The sequence below is a fragment of the Zootoca vivipara genome, chromosome 8 (assembly GCF_965207765.1).
Source record: "Zootoca vivipara chromosome 8, rZooViv2.hap1.1, whole genome shotgun sequence".
Lineage (NCBI taxonomy): Eukaryota > Metazoa > Chordata > Lepidosauria > Squamata > Lacertidae > Zootoca > Zootoca vivipara.
The window spans coordinates 70,082,296-70,094,688 of NC_142591.1; the positions used below are offsets into that span (position 1 = coordinate 70,082,296).

General features: G+C 42.0%; 1 protein-coding gene across 1 annotated transcript in view; it reads right to left on the reverse strand.

Annotated features, from left to right (window-relative positions):
• Positions 1-12,393, reverse strand: part of LOC148684892 (uncharacterized) — a 77,946-nt gene that overhangs the window by 39,875 nt on the left and 25,678 nt on the right. The window lies entirely within an intron of this gene.

Sequence of the window (12,393 nt, forward strand, 5' to 3'; positions counted from 1 at the left end):
AAGTTTGGGGATGCCTGATCTAGGGTGTAATCAGGCCAATGGGACACAGCCTAAATGGATCAAAGGACCTATAAATACCTATCCACGTGACCCAGAGCTTCCTCTTTTGGCAAGGGCATCGGAACACCCACCCACCTCTCCCTACTTTTAGGGCTTGTTCGCTTGACCTTGTTATGCCATCGTGTGTCATCTGTTGGTGAGACAGGGGCACAGCAGGAATTTCCCCCACTTGGCTGATTGGCTGGTGCCATTTGGGTTTCACCTGGCATGTAGCAAATCGTCACAACTTGTAAGGTTGCGGATAGGCTCTGGTTCAGGTGATAGGGATGGGAGAGCGCTTTCGCCATCCGTTAAAGGAATCCAGGGACTCTTCGGTTTGGCCAACCCAGTGAGGGGGTTGTGCCCGTGCCTGAGTCCAGGGGGACATCTGGGTGGTGGACATATAGTAGCAAGTCCCTGGCTTTCCGCCTATCCAGGTGTTCACCACAGGCTGACCTATGGTGGTGCCCTGCGTCAGTGCAACTTGCGTAACGGTGCAGGGAGCTAATCAAACCAGAGCCTATTCAACCACTCACTTGCTGTAATTAATAAAGTTGTGGCCTAAATTCTGCCAAAAACCAAACCAAAGTTTGAGTCTTGTCTGAATTTATTTAAGGGGGAGATTAAAAGGTTTGAACACGCAATTATGTTACTATGTTGTAAGGAGATCTGTGACCATTTTATTTAATTTCTTAAATTAATTAAATTTAAAAGAAATAAAAACCCACCTTTGGGTGGGGTTTTTTTTTATGAACACCAGGCAGAAGAGGGTGCATATTTCCCCTTTCCTTTCCTAAATAACCTTCTGATTCTACCATATTTATACAGCACAGAAACAAGTAAGTCTGGGAATTAATTACAAGGAAAATGAAGCTGAAACACTAATGAACTTTGAACTCATTAAGAAAATCAGTGAGGGGCTTAGAAATGTGATGACTGTGTGCAATTGCTTTGAAAATCGACAGGCTAATATGTTTCTTAATTTGACAGCTTTGGAATGAATAACATTCTCTGGTGAAATTATGTAGCTAAACAGTGGAAGGAGTTTGTGTTTCATGTTGAATCATATCCGAGAGGTGAGATCATAATTTAAAATAAGGGCTTCAGTAATTGACTGACATGTTGAGATGAACTCCTGTGCAGAAAAGTTCCACTGGTGAAGTACAGTTTTAAAGGCACTGCTGTGCCAATTAAAAATACATGGCTTCCCCCAAAGAATGCTGGGATCTGCAATTTCCTCCTTTCAAATCTATAGTTCCCAGCACCAGTCCTGGATTTACGTATAAGCTAAACAAGCTATAGCTTAGGGCCCCACTCTCTTGGGGGGCCCCCAAAAAATTGAAGAAAAAACAACAACTGGATGTACACTTCCAAAATGTAAGATAAAAAACAAATAAAATAAAACCTACATACAGCAACAGTGCTTTCTGTTGTGTAGGCTCCTATGATGTAAGTAATGGGCCCCACCTGCTAGCTTGCAACCTAAAAAATCACTGGTTTGCTCATTTCTATATACACTGGTGGAGGAGTGGGGGGGGAGTGCACCGTCCCCAGCAGCGCGATCCCAGTAGCGTGCCATTGCGGCTGTCCCCCCACCCTCCCGTGTTGGGCATCCCGCCCCCGTAGGCGGCACGCCCTGTGCCCGTGCCAGCCCCGCCCCTGCCTGCTCTCCGCCCCCTGGTGCCGGAGTATGAACCCCCGCCACTGTCTATATATAGGGTGCCTACATTCTGCATGTGCAAATAAATTACCATATAGCTGAGCTATACCACAAAGGACAGCTGGACATATAAAGGGCCCCATTACCTTCAGTAGCTTAGAGCCTCATCAAACCTAAATCCAGCCCTGTCCAGCACCCTTCACAAACGATAGTTGACCGGATTCTCTCTGAGAAGTCATGTGCTTTAAATGTGTGTTGACTGTGTTTCAAATAGTTGGTGTGGAACTACCCTGCAACTCCCTGTGGTAGCTTTAAAAGGGGATTTGTCAAAATCATTGTGAATACAACTATTGTTGGCTCCTTGTAAGTTTTGAGGTCCATTTAGAGCTTCAAGGTTGAAAAACAGAATGTCAGTTGCTGGAGAGAAGCAAATGGGATAATGCATTGACCTCCATGCCCAGCATTTGAGCTTCCTGGAGGTATCTGCTTGGCCATTGTAAGGATGCTGGACTAATGGCCCTTTGCTATGCAATATCAAGATTTCCTCTTATTTCGTATTTTTCTTAATTGTACATTTTGGTGGTGGCAGTGTGTGAAGCACAGAGTTATAGACTGCCATGAAAATTGTTAAAATCTAAGTAAAGCATTTACAAAACCATCCAATAAAGACATAGCTGCCAAGTCTCCCGTATTCCCCGGGAAAACCCCGTTTTTCCAGCCATTTCCCACTGGCAGCCCAGATTTTTTTAAAAAACAAAAACCGTAAATCCCCCGGATTCTTACCGGCCCGGGGAAGCTCCTTCTGCGCATGGCTGGAGTCTCTGGACATGCGCAGAAGCGATTTCTGGTGCTGCAGCCATTTTGGAAATGGGCAGAGCATGCATAGAAGCGACTTCCAGTGCTGCTCTGCCCAGTTCCAAAATGGCCGCAGCGCGACTTCCGGTGCCGCGCCGCTGCCGGATTTTTCAATCTGGGAGTTGGCACCTATGAATAAAGATGAAGCCATTTGTCTGCAGCGTCCATGGAGTGTGAAGGCAGCATCCACCAGAGCTTATGCAAGACACAAACTAGTATTTAATTTCTTCTCTCTTAGTGCTTCCTCTAAGCAACAAAAAGTCATGGGTCTTTTTTTTCTTAATAATGGAAGGAATGACAGTAAACAATGAGCCTGTACAAACAAGATTATTTGCAGGCACATTTTTGGATCTATTTTCCTCCGCTCAGCATACAAATGCAAAAGTTCTCTTATAATGTAAGTTTAAAGACCTAACCATTCAGTTAATGAAAAAGTTATGAATTTAAGCACAATGTTTTGCAGCTTATAATCACTGCATTGTAGTAGACAGAGGGGCCTTTTCAGATGGATAGGCACCAGGTCTGCAGAATGTGCAACAGTAAGTTGCTCCTTAAATGATTGGATTTTTTCCCCCTTGTGTGCAGAACCGGTGGCTTCTCTTTCTAATAGCATACTGTGCATCAGAGAGTGAAAGGAATTCTTTATGAACGCCCATACTTTTAAAGGAGCATATACACTTCTTACTTTGCATATAAATAGAAAATGCCCAGTGTGACACCGATGACCGGTCATCCTTTGATAGGTAAGCACGGATCAGGAGCAATTAATGTTTTTAATGAGTGAGGAGCATATGGATAGTCAAGGGAAAGAAATATCTCAAATGAAGAGGTGCTTTTTAAGAAAGGATGTTGAACTGTGTGCTGGGCATGTATGTGGCATGCAAAGAGCTATTTCCCTGAGCTGGTTTTCAATCACATAACCAATCTGGTTGAAATTTGAGAAATTTGAGCTTTGTAGGTTTCCAAGGGTTTAATAAACAGTTTAGCAGCCACAAACAATTTCAACACTCTTTCTCCTGTCAGTTTCTGTATGCAGTAGTACCTTGGGTTACGAACTTAATTCGTTCCGGAGGTCCGTACTTAACCCAAAACTGTTCTTAACCTGAGGCACGCTTTCGCTAATGGGGCCTCCTGTTGCCGCTACACCACCAGCGTGTTATTTCTGTTCTCATCCTGGGGCAAAGTTCTCAACCCGAGGTACTACTTCCGCGTTAGCGGAGTTTGTAACCTGAAGTGTTTGTAACCTGAGTTACCAGTGTACAGGAGTTGCCAACAGGGCCGTCTTAAGCATATCTGCCGCCCTGGGGCCATGGTGTGAAGATCGCTCCGGCGCCCCCCCCCCCCGTTTCCCACCGTGGCTGTCTGGCGGGCACAGCGCACAGCGCGGCTGCCACAGGCACAGCCGCACGGCGCCCCCCTGGCGACACAGCGCCCTGGCGCCCTACGCCACCCAGCCTTGCCTTAGAGCCGGCCCTGGTTGCCTACATTGTATCCATCATTAGCTCCTATGGCACTCATAAAAGACCTCATTCTCTCTCTCCACACACACACAATGCAGGATAAGCAGTTTCCTCTTCCTCCTCATTTTCTGTTTGCACTCACTCAAACTCATGGACACACATCCATAAGATAAATTTCACTGGATTAGATGTCATGTCCCTGTGGTAGCCATTTTTTGTTAGGGCACACACACACAGGAGCCATCTTGTGACTAGCACTTTATCAAATCTGATTAGGAAGATCTTGACCTGCTGGCAGAAGGATAACAAAGTGAGAGCCAACCAAACTTTATTGGAAGGGAATTCCACAATACAGGAGCAGTCACTGGGCAGGCTCTTTCTCAAGCAACCATCAACAGTGCACTCTTTGATGTCGATGGGCCCAAGTGAAGATGCACAGAGTAAGCCTACCTCTTATTTTGTGTTACACACTCATGATCACACATTTTAAGTGAACTTACATTAAAATAGTTGTCAGCTTCTGGCTTCTCTTCACGGACACTAACGATACTGTCCCACAGAAATGCATGCTGTGTTTCAGAGCAACATTCAATTTGCACCAAATATAAAGTGCCAAGTTTCCATTTCCCCCAAACTGGGACACTTCAACCTAAAGAAAACCCCAAAGAATGATAAAAGAAATTATTCCATACTAGCAAGCTTGCTTATCTTAGTTGGATCATTTTTAATTGTTAATTCTCCACATAAGAGAACCAAGAGGGCTATTAAAAAGTTTTTTCTTGCTTCAGAAAACAAATCATCAGTAGGCTGGTGAGCACTTAATAACAAAGGTACTGAAGATTTGAAAAGATGTAAAATGAACAATATGGAGTGTTTGTGGGGGAGAAACAATATTGGATAAATGATTTGGAAAATTAAAGTTTGCTTCTAATTGTTTCAAATAATGTCCTCCCACCATTCAGGCCTTTGAGATAAATCTATAGTTTCAATAGTGAGATAAAATCACGTGGGGCACATTTGTGCTAACAAATCTTTAAATCGATATTTCAAATGTAAGCTCCAAATATTTATTCAAAGTAAGCTCCAGTGCAGGCAAGTCAATGTGTTTATTGAGGTGCACAACAATTTGAAAAATAAGAAGCTACTTCATTGCCTAAGTTTTGTGACCCACCAAGTCAAAGGAAAATTGGAAGCTGCCTTATACTGAACCAAATCACACATTTCCATTCACATACCCTAGGGATGACACACTTCCAATCAAATGTCCTTCAACTCCTGTTGACTCTCCACATGAGCAAGTATTTAAAGGTGTATGTGAAAACATGTGGACCAATTCATCCTGCCATTCAGGATGAAGCTGTCTTTCAGCGTATCCAGAATGTGCTGCTGATACCTTTAATATTATTGCTATTATTAATAATAATTTATTTGCTTCAGAGCCTACCGTAAGCTGATCCATAACTTCATGGGGTTTCAGGTTGTGAAGGACACAGTTTTAGTGCTGTTTTGCAGAACTCACAATCCATACTTGGTGTGGTCTTCTATATCCATCCAAAGTCTTCCAAATAACCCGATTTCCTAGAAATGAGAGACTTCAGTCCCATTCACATTCATTTGGAAATGTTCTGCTGAACTCTTATAAAAACATAGCTCTGAGTAAACATGCATGGAACATTTTTCACTGCCTATGCATTATGCAGTGGCAAAATAAGATGGTTCTCCAGAACTCCCTTATTTCAACAGAGCAACACTTCTTGCAATCAAGACAACCGTCAACATTCAACCAGATGTGGAAAAGTTTACTCACTTTCCCCAAGCAACCACTTGCAAGGAAGGGATGTGAACCCTGCAGCCCTCCAGAAGTTGTTGAACTCCATTTCTCAGCAGCTTGATCAACATGGCTAATGGTTAAGGATGGTACAAATTGTAGCCCAGCATTTGGGGGTTCACAGATTCATGCTTTAAGGTCTTAAGAGACTAAAAGCATCAAACCTAAGCACACTTGCCCCACTCAAAAGGACCTATTTTGGGTGGATATGCATTGGATTGCTCTGAAAATGGGCACAATTTAAATAACAAAATTGTTTCATAGTACTGTCAATAACAGAATCAAATAATTGTACCTAAGAGTTATAGGATTGTTTGCGATTGCTAAACCATTATTGAAAACAGTACCTTCAATTAGGCTTTTTTTTAAAGCACAGTTTTGACAACCAGATGATTGGTCATCAGTCTTCTGAAATGTGTGCTCCTTTTGATGTCTTTGTGTTACTGCCTTTTATTTCTCATAGCTTGGTGAATTGTTATCCTGAAAAGAGAAGGGGGAGGGGACACACAACAGATGCATAAATCTCCCTTTAAGGTGCTTATTATCCTTCTCAAACAGCCAGCAATGAAGTGTATTATAGAGGATTAAAATGGAAAAGAGGTAGTTTAGCTTCTTGGTAATAAAACAAGGACATCCTTGAGAATTACTTCTTCATAGAATGATACATACTGAAGATTATTTTTAAAAGAAAAAGAAGAGAGAGAGAGAGAGGAGAACCCATTGAAAGATGAAATAAATCCACAGAAAGTCTTTTCAGTTTCTTGGGAGCTGGAAAGGAGCATGGGAAAAACCAGATTAATGAAACTGAACCTCCTAACGCAAGGATAACCAAAGTGGTGCCCTCCAGTTGATAGACTTTTACTTTGATCAGTCCCTGTCGGTATGGCCAATGGCCCACAAAGATGAACATTATAGTTCATCTGGAGACAGAGGCTCCAGCTTCTCAAGACAATTGAAGGGGCCTCAATACGACATCCTGACTTCATGCACTCAATGTCATAAGCAGCCAGGGGGTGGAGCATTGAGGGGGCCTGTCCCCTAAAAAAAAACATGGGGTGGGCTTAAAGTGGCTCAGCCTTTAGGAGCTGGCACCCATGTCTGGACATTGGCACACATTGACTATCCCTGCTCTAACGCCATTCGAGTTAAACAACTTTTAAATGGTTATTACAGCATGCCAAACAAAGTATTTAACTAACCCCTTTCTGGTTAACCTACAGCTAGCTCTCTGGGACACAGATTCCTTGGCCACTATGCTCCCTGCTCCAGTAATCCACATGTTGGACTATTGCAATTTGCTCTACATGGAGCTGCCTTTGAAGATTATTTGGAAACTTCAACTGGTTCAAAATGCAGTGGCCAGCACCCTCCAGGTCTTGTTGGTTCTCCCAGTTTCTCTGCCCATAAATAGGGTAGATAATTTGAAGGAAACTTTGAGCACAGCTCTTTGAGCACAGGTTACAGGTAGGTAGCCGTGTTGGTCTGGATCGAAGTAAAATAAAAAAAATTCCTTCAGTAGCACCTTAAAGACCAACTAAGTTTTTATTTTGGTATGAGCTTCCGTGTGCACGCACACTTCTTCAGATACAGTGAAATGGAAGTTTCCAGGCACTTATGTAGAGAAGGGGTGGGGAGGGGTGGGGATGGGGAGGGGGGATCACTCAGAAGGGTGGTGGAAATGGGTGATTGACTGACTGATAGCTGTTGATGACCGCAAACGACTGCAAATGGTTTTGCATGAAAAAGCAAGGGTTGAGATGGCTGAAGATCGCTTATCATGTATAATGAGATAAGAATCTGATATCTCTGTTCAAACCAGGTCCCTCCATGGTTTTGAGCTTGGTGATAAGTTGCAATTCAGCAACTTCTCTTTCCAGTCTATTTCTTAAATTCTTTTGTAGTAAGACAGCTACTTTGAGATCTTGTATAGAATGTCCTGGGAGATTGAAGTGTTCTCCTACTATTTTTCTGTCTTCTGGTTCCTGATGTCAGATTTATGTCCATTTATCCTTTGGCGTAGGGTTTGGCCTGTTTGTCCAATATAGAGAGCTGAAGGGCACTGTTGGCATTTGATGGCATACACAATGTTAGAAGATGAGCAATTAAATAGTCCTGAGATGGTATGTTGGATGTTGTTGGGGCCAGTAATGGTGTTGTCTGGGTGTATGTGGCAGCAAAGTTGGCATCTGGGTTTATTGCAGGCTCTGGTACCAGTGTCCATGTTAAGTCTGGTGGTTGTATTATTGTGGGTGAGGAGTTGTTTAAGATTGGGTGGCTGTCTGTAGGCAATGAAAGGTCTTCCTCCTCTTTGAGCACAGTTTGCATTATTTCAGTTCTTTGAAGCTCAGGTGGATACAGATGCATGACCTATCATATAGTGATATACAGGAGCACCTTCTCTGTTGTAAACACACACACACACACACACACACACACACACACACACACACCAGACTCTGGAATTCCCTACCCGTGGAGCTGTGGTCAGTGGTCTACAAGCTGGAGGAATGAATGAGTAAGGGATAAATATCAGCCCAAAGAAATGATGGAGCCAGATTTTTTCCAGGAGTGAGTTCTTGTTCACTGCCTTTTCTAGGCCATTGAAAGGAAGTGCTTTTAATACAAAATGGTAGCACCCTTCTCATTCCTCAAGGTAAAAATAAAAATAAAAATGGTCCAAGCTTGCTAGCTCATTTCTCTTTGACTTCCAAACTGAAACGATTAGCATGTCGCTCATATCAAACAGCCATAAATGCTTCCTTTTGAAAACTACCAAAGGAGGATTAGTCTCTTTCAAAGACTAATTGCATGTAGCATTGCGGTGCCGGAAACGAAGCTGCTTTTGATCCTACAACTTGGCAATGGAAATACACTCTGAGCCTCCAGCTATGCTCAGGTTTGGAAGTGAAAGAAGGATGCCTGCCAAAATCGTGCCACAATAGAGATTGAAAGCTAGAGGTAGGAGGCTTTAAAGACTGTTATGTAGCTGAAAAGATGGGCTGCGATGGATGTGCTATATCCTGTGGTGGTTTTAATGCAGGTCAGGTCATTTAATGTTCCCTGCTCTCCACTGTTCAAAAAGCCTTCAGGAGTAGCAACAATGCTTCTCTGTGCATTTCTGCCGCTCCCACCTTGTTGAGTGTCCAGGGTGCAAAATGGCTTCTGTTACATAACACAACATTTGTGGCTATGTTCTTACGAACAAAGGAACAAACGGTTTTATATTCTTACAGATGTTATTCAGGAGACAGCACACACACACACACACACACACACACACACACACACACACACACTTTATGTGCAGAAGCATCATCCACATCTCCTTCCTTCTTCAAAAGGAGTCTCATGTTCTGTGCTGTCACTTAATTAATTAATAAATCAGTCAATCAATGTGACACGATGCTCAGGGTAGAATGCAAATGAAAACAGATGCAGAAATGAAGAAATCATTTTAGCATTGCACAGAATCACGGAAGCCCCAGAAGAAGGAAAACTATAAAGATGTTATACAGCAGGCACGTCCAACAGGTAGATCGTGATCTACTGGTAAATCACTGGACATCTGTGGTAGATCACTGGGGGCCCCCAAGAAGCTCAACAAGTTTGGCTGCCCCCAAAAAAGCTCAACATTTTTGCCCTGGACCCCTAAAAAATGTGGCTTTCCCCTCCCTCCCTATAAAAAGTTCAACAATTTCAACCTGAACCCCCCAAGAATGGGCCTTCCTCCTTCCTAAAAAAAAAAAAGGAAAAAAGATAATCAACTTTGACCTGAACCGCCAAAAAGGGGGTAGATCACTGCCAGTTTTTAACTCTGTGAGTAGACCGCTATCTCTTGGAAGTTGGCCACCCCTGTTATACAGCAACACAATTTTAATCATGTTATCCTAGAATGGTAACTTTTTAAGTGGGCTTTTATCTAGTTCCAAAAGAGCATCGGTGGTGGATATACTGCCACTTCCCAAGTCCTGTTGATCTGCACTAAACAATTATTATTATTATTATTATTATTAGGCAGGAGGTATTTGGGAGGGGGGCTTAGCCAGTGTTTATCCACCATACAACCACCCTAAAAATCCCCCCTTGCTTTCAATAAGGAACCATTATCCATTCAATGCTGGGTGAGGATTTTTTGGAGAATGAAGGTGTCTTTGATCCAGCAGATCCAATATCTGCTCTGTCCCATCTCTGGTTCTGCTCCCAGAACACCTGGTTTTGGGGCTTAACACCAACTAGCACTGGTGAGACTAGTGTTGGTGGCCTTTCATAGGTGCAGCAGGGGCCTCCACAGAGAAAATGGAGTCCTAACTTCCTCTAACCAGCAGATCTGAAGGTTAAGATTGCTCTGTCCCTCTGCACTGATTTTGAATTTATTTTGTGATACTTTGATTGTCATGGATATAGGACTCATTCTGGAAAGGAAAAAAAGTGATTGGCTCTTCTTTGGCTCTACCACCCTCTTTGATTTAAGTCTACCAAGGTGGTTCAGATGTTTACCACCCAACCCCACTGCCTCTGGAAAAGCTCTTACATGTGGCAGTACTTAAACATCTATATTCGTTTCCTAAATAATATATGGACCTTTGCTAATAGCATTTGGTTGCCAAGTAAAATCACCAGTTCATTTTAGGAAGCTTTTTCTGTTAGCTGACTTAATTTGCTTAATATGATTGACCCATTACAGAATGTTAATATGACTGACTTAAGCAATATGATAATGACAATTCTTATTGCTAGCCTTTAATTTTAAGTAGCTGTATTTCATTTCTTAGTTTGTAACATACAGGTTGTTTAGGCATTTTTATTCTTTTGGGTGCTTAGTATTTCTGACCTGTCCATGGCTTCAGGAATTGCTTCAGGGCAAAGAAGTCAGTCTGTGGTTATTTAAACAAACAAACAAACAAACAAATAGGCATAGGAGATCATGCCTTTTGCTTTACCCTGCAGAGTCTGACTCAAAATCTCCCAAAGTCAGTGTAACTCTTTCCAATGACATAAATGCATATAGATTTGATCTTCAGTATCTTGAGCCAAATCAAAGAGACAAATTGAATTCCTGGCTTTTGATGGTGACGTTACATTTCAATTGCGTTAGAAAAATGGAGAAAAGAAAGCAGATCTAAAAATGCATTTATGTGTTGTCATTCTGGCTACAGAATGTGTTGTCATTCTGGCTACAGTGGATGTGCCCCTGTGGTTTTGTGGGGCAGCTTACACTCTATGGTCCAAATACAGGAGATCAGTTATCAAATCTGACACCTTTCCATTTTCTTTTTTAGTAGAGCAACCACTAAGGAGGGGAGCTGTTATTTTGATCAATACCATATTCCAGATCCCAATCAGCCCTCTAAAAACTGATCAGAAAAATATATAGTACAGTGGTACCTTGGGTTAAGAACTTAATTCATTCTGGAGGTCCATTCTTAACCTGAGGTGCCACTTTAGTTAATGGGGCCTCCCACTGCCGCCACGCTGCCACTGCATGATTTGTGTTCTCATCCTGAAGCAAAGTTCTTAACCTGAGGTACTATTTCTGGGTTAGTGTAGCCTGTAACCTGAAGCATCTATAACCTGAAGCGTCTATAACCTGAGTTACCACTGTATGTGCATTATTCTTGCCTTTTTAAATTGAAGCCATCTTCCAGATCTCAATCACAGACACACCTCAAGCTGATATTAGCCCTACAGGAGAATATATATATAGCATCTCTTTCATGCTTCTCTGCTTTGGGGAGCAGTTTAGATCAGGAAAACAGCACCTCTTCCATAGCATTGTTGTTGATCAAATTTTCCAGGGTAACAGAACATCTGAACATCACTGCTGCTTTATATGAAAGCAGTGAAACAAAACCACTGCAAAAAATTCATCTTTTCCCCATCCCATCCATCATAATTTCACAGCAAAGAAAAACTTTTTAGAAAATCCTCAAATCAGCACCATTGTATTTCCAACCTATCCTCTCTGGTGTTGTGTTGAAAATCTCTCCTGCACCTTCCAGATTATCCAAAATGTATAGGAACATTGCAAATGTCTGCTGGAGGTGTGGGGGAAATGATGGAAACCTATTTCATATGTGGTGGACTTGTGACAATATTAAGAAATTCTGGGACAATGTTCGTGATGAAATCCAAAAAATCTTGGGAAGGAATATTCCAAAAAGACCAGAGATTTTCTTATTAAGTATTACTTTTCAGAAAGATATCCCAATAAAATTAAGAGAAGTCCTTCTATATTCCTTAGCAGCGGCTCGCATGGTTATTGCCAAAAAATGGAAAGAGAAAGAAGCCCCAAAAATTACAGAGTGGCAGAATAAACTTCAGGAATTTGCCAAAATGGCACAGTTAACAAACAGTTTGAGAGGAAAGGTTAAAGAAGAATTCGTTTAAAAATGGGATAGGTACAAGAAATATGTCAAAAAATATAGTGAGAATAAAATTTCTATGATAGCGTTCGAGTAAATTGGAAAGGACATAGTTTGAATTTGCAGAAATCGGGATGTTTAAAGCAATATGAGTGTGAAACGATAGATAAAAATAGATATAGCATTGAT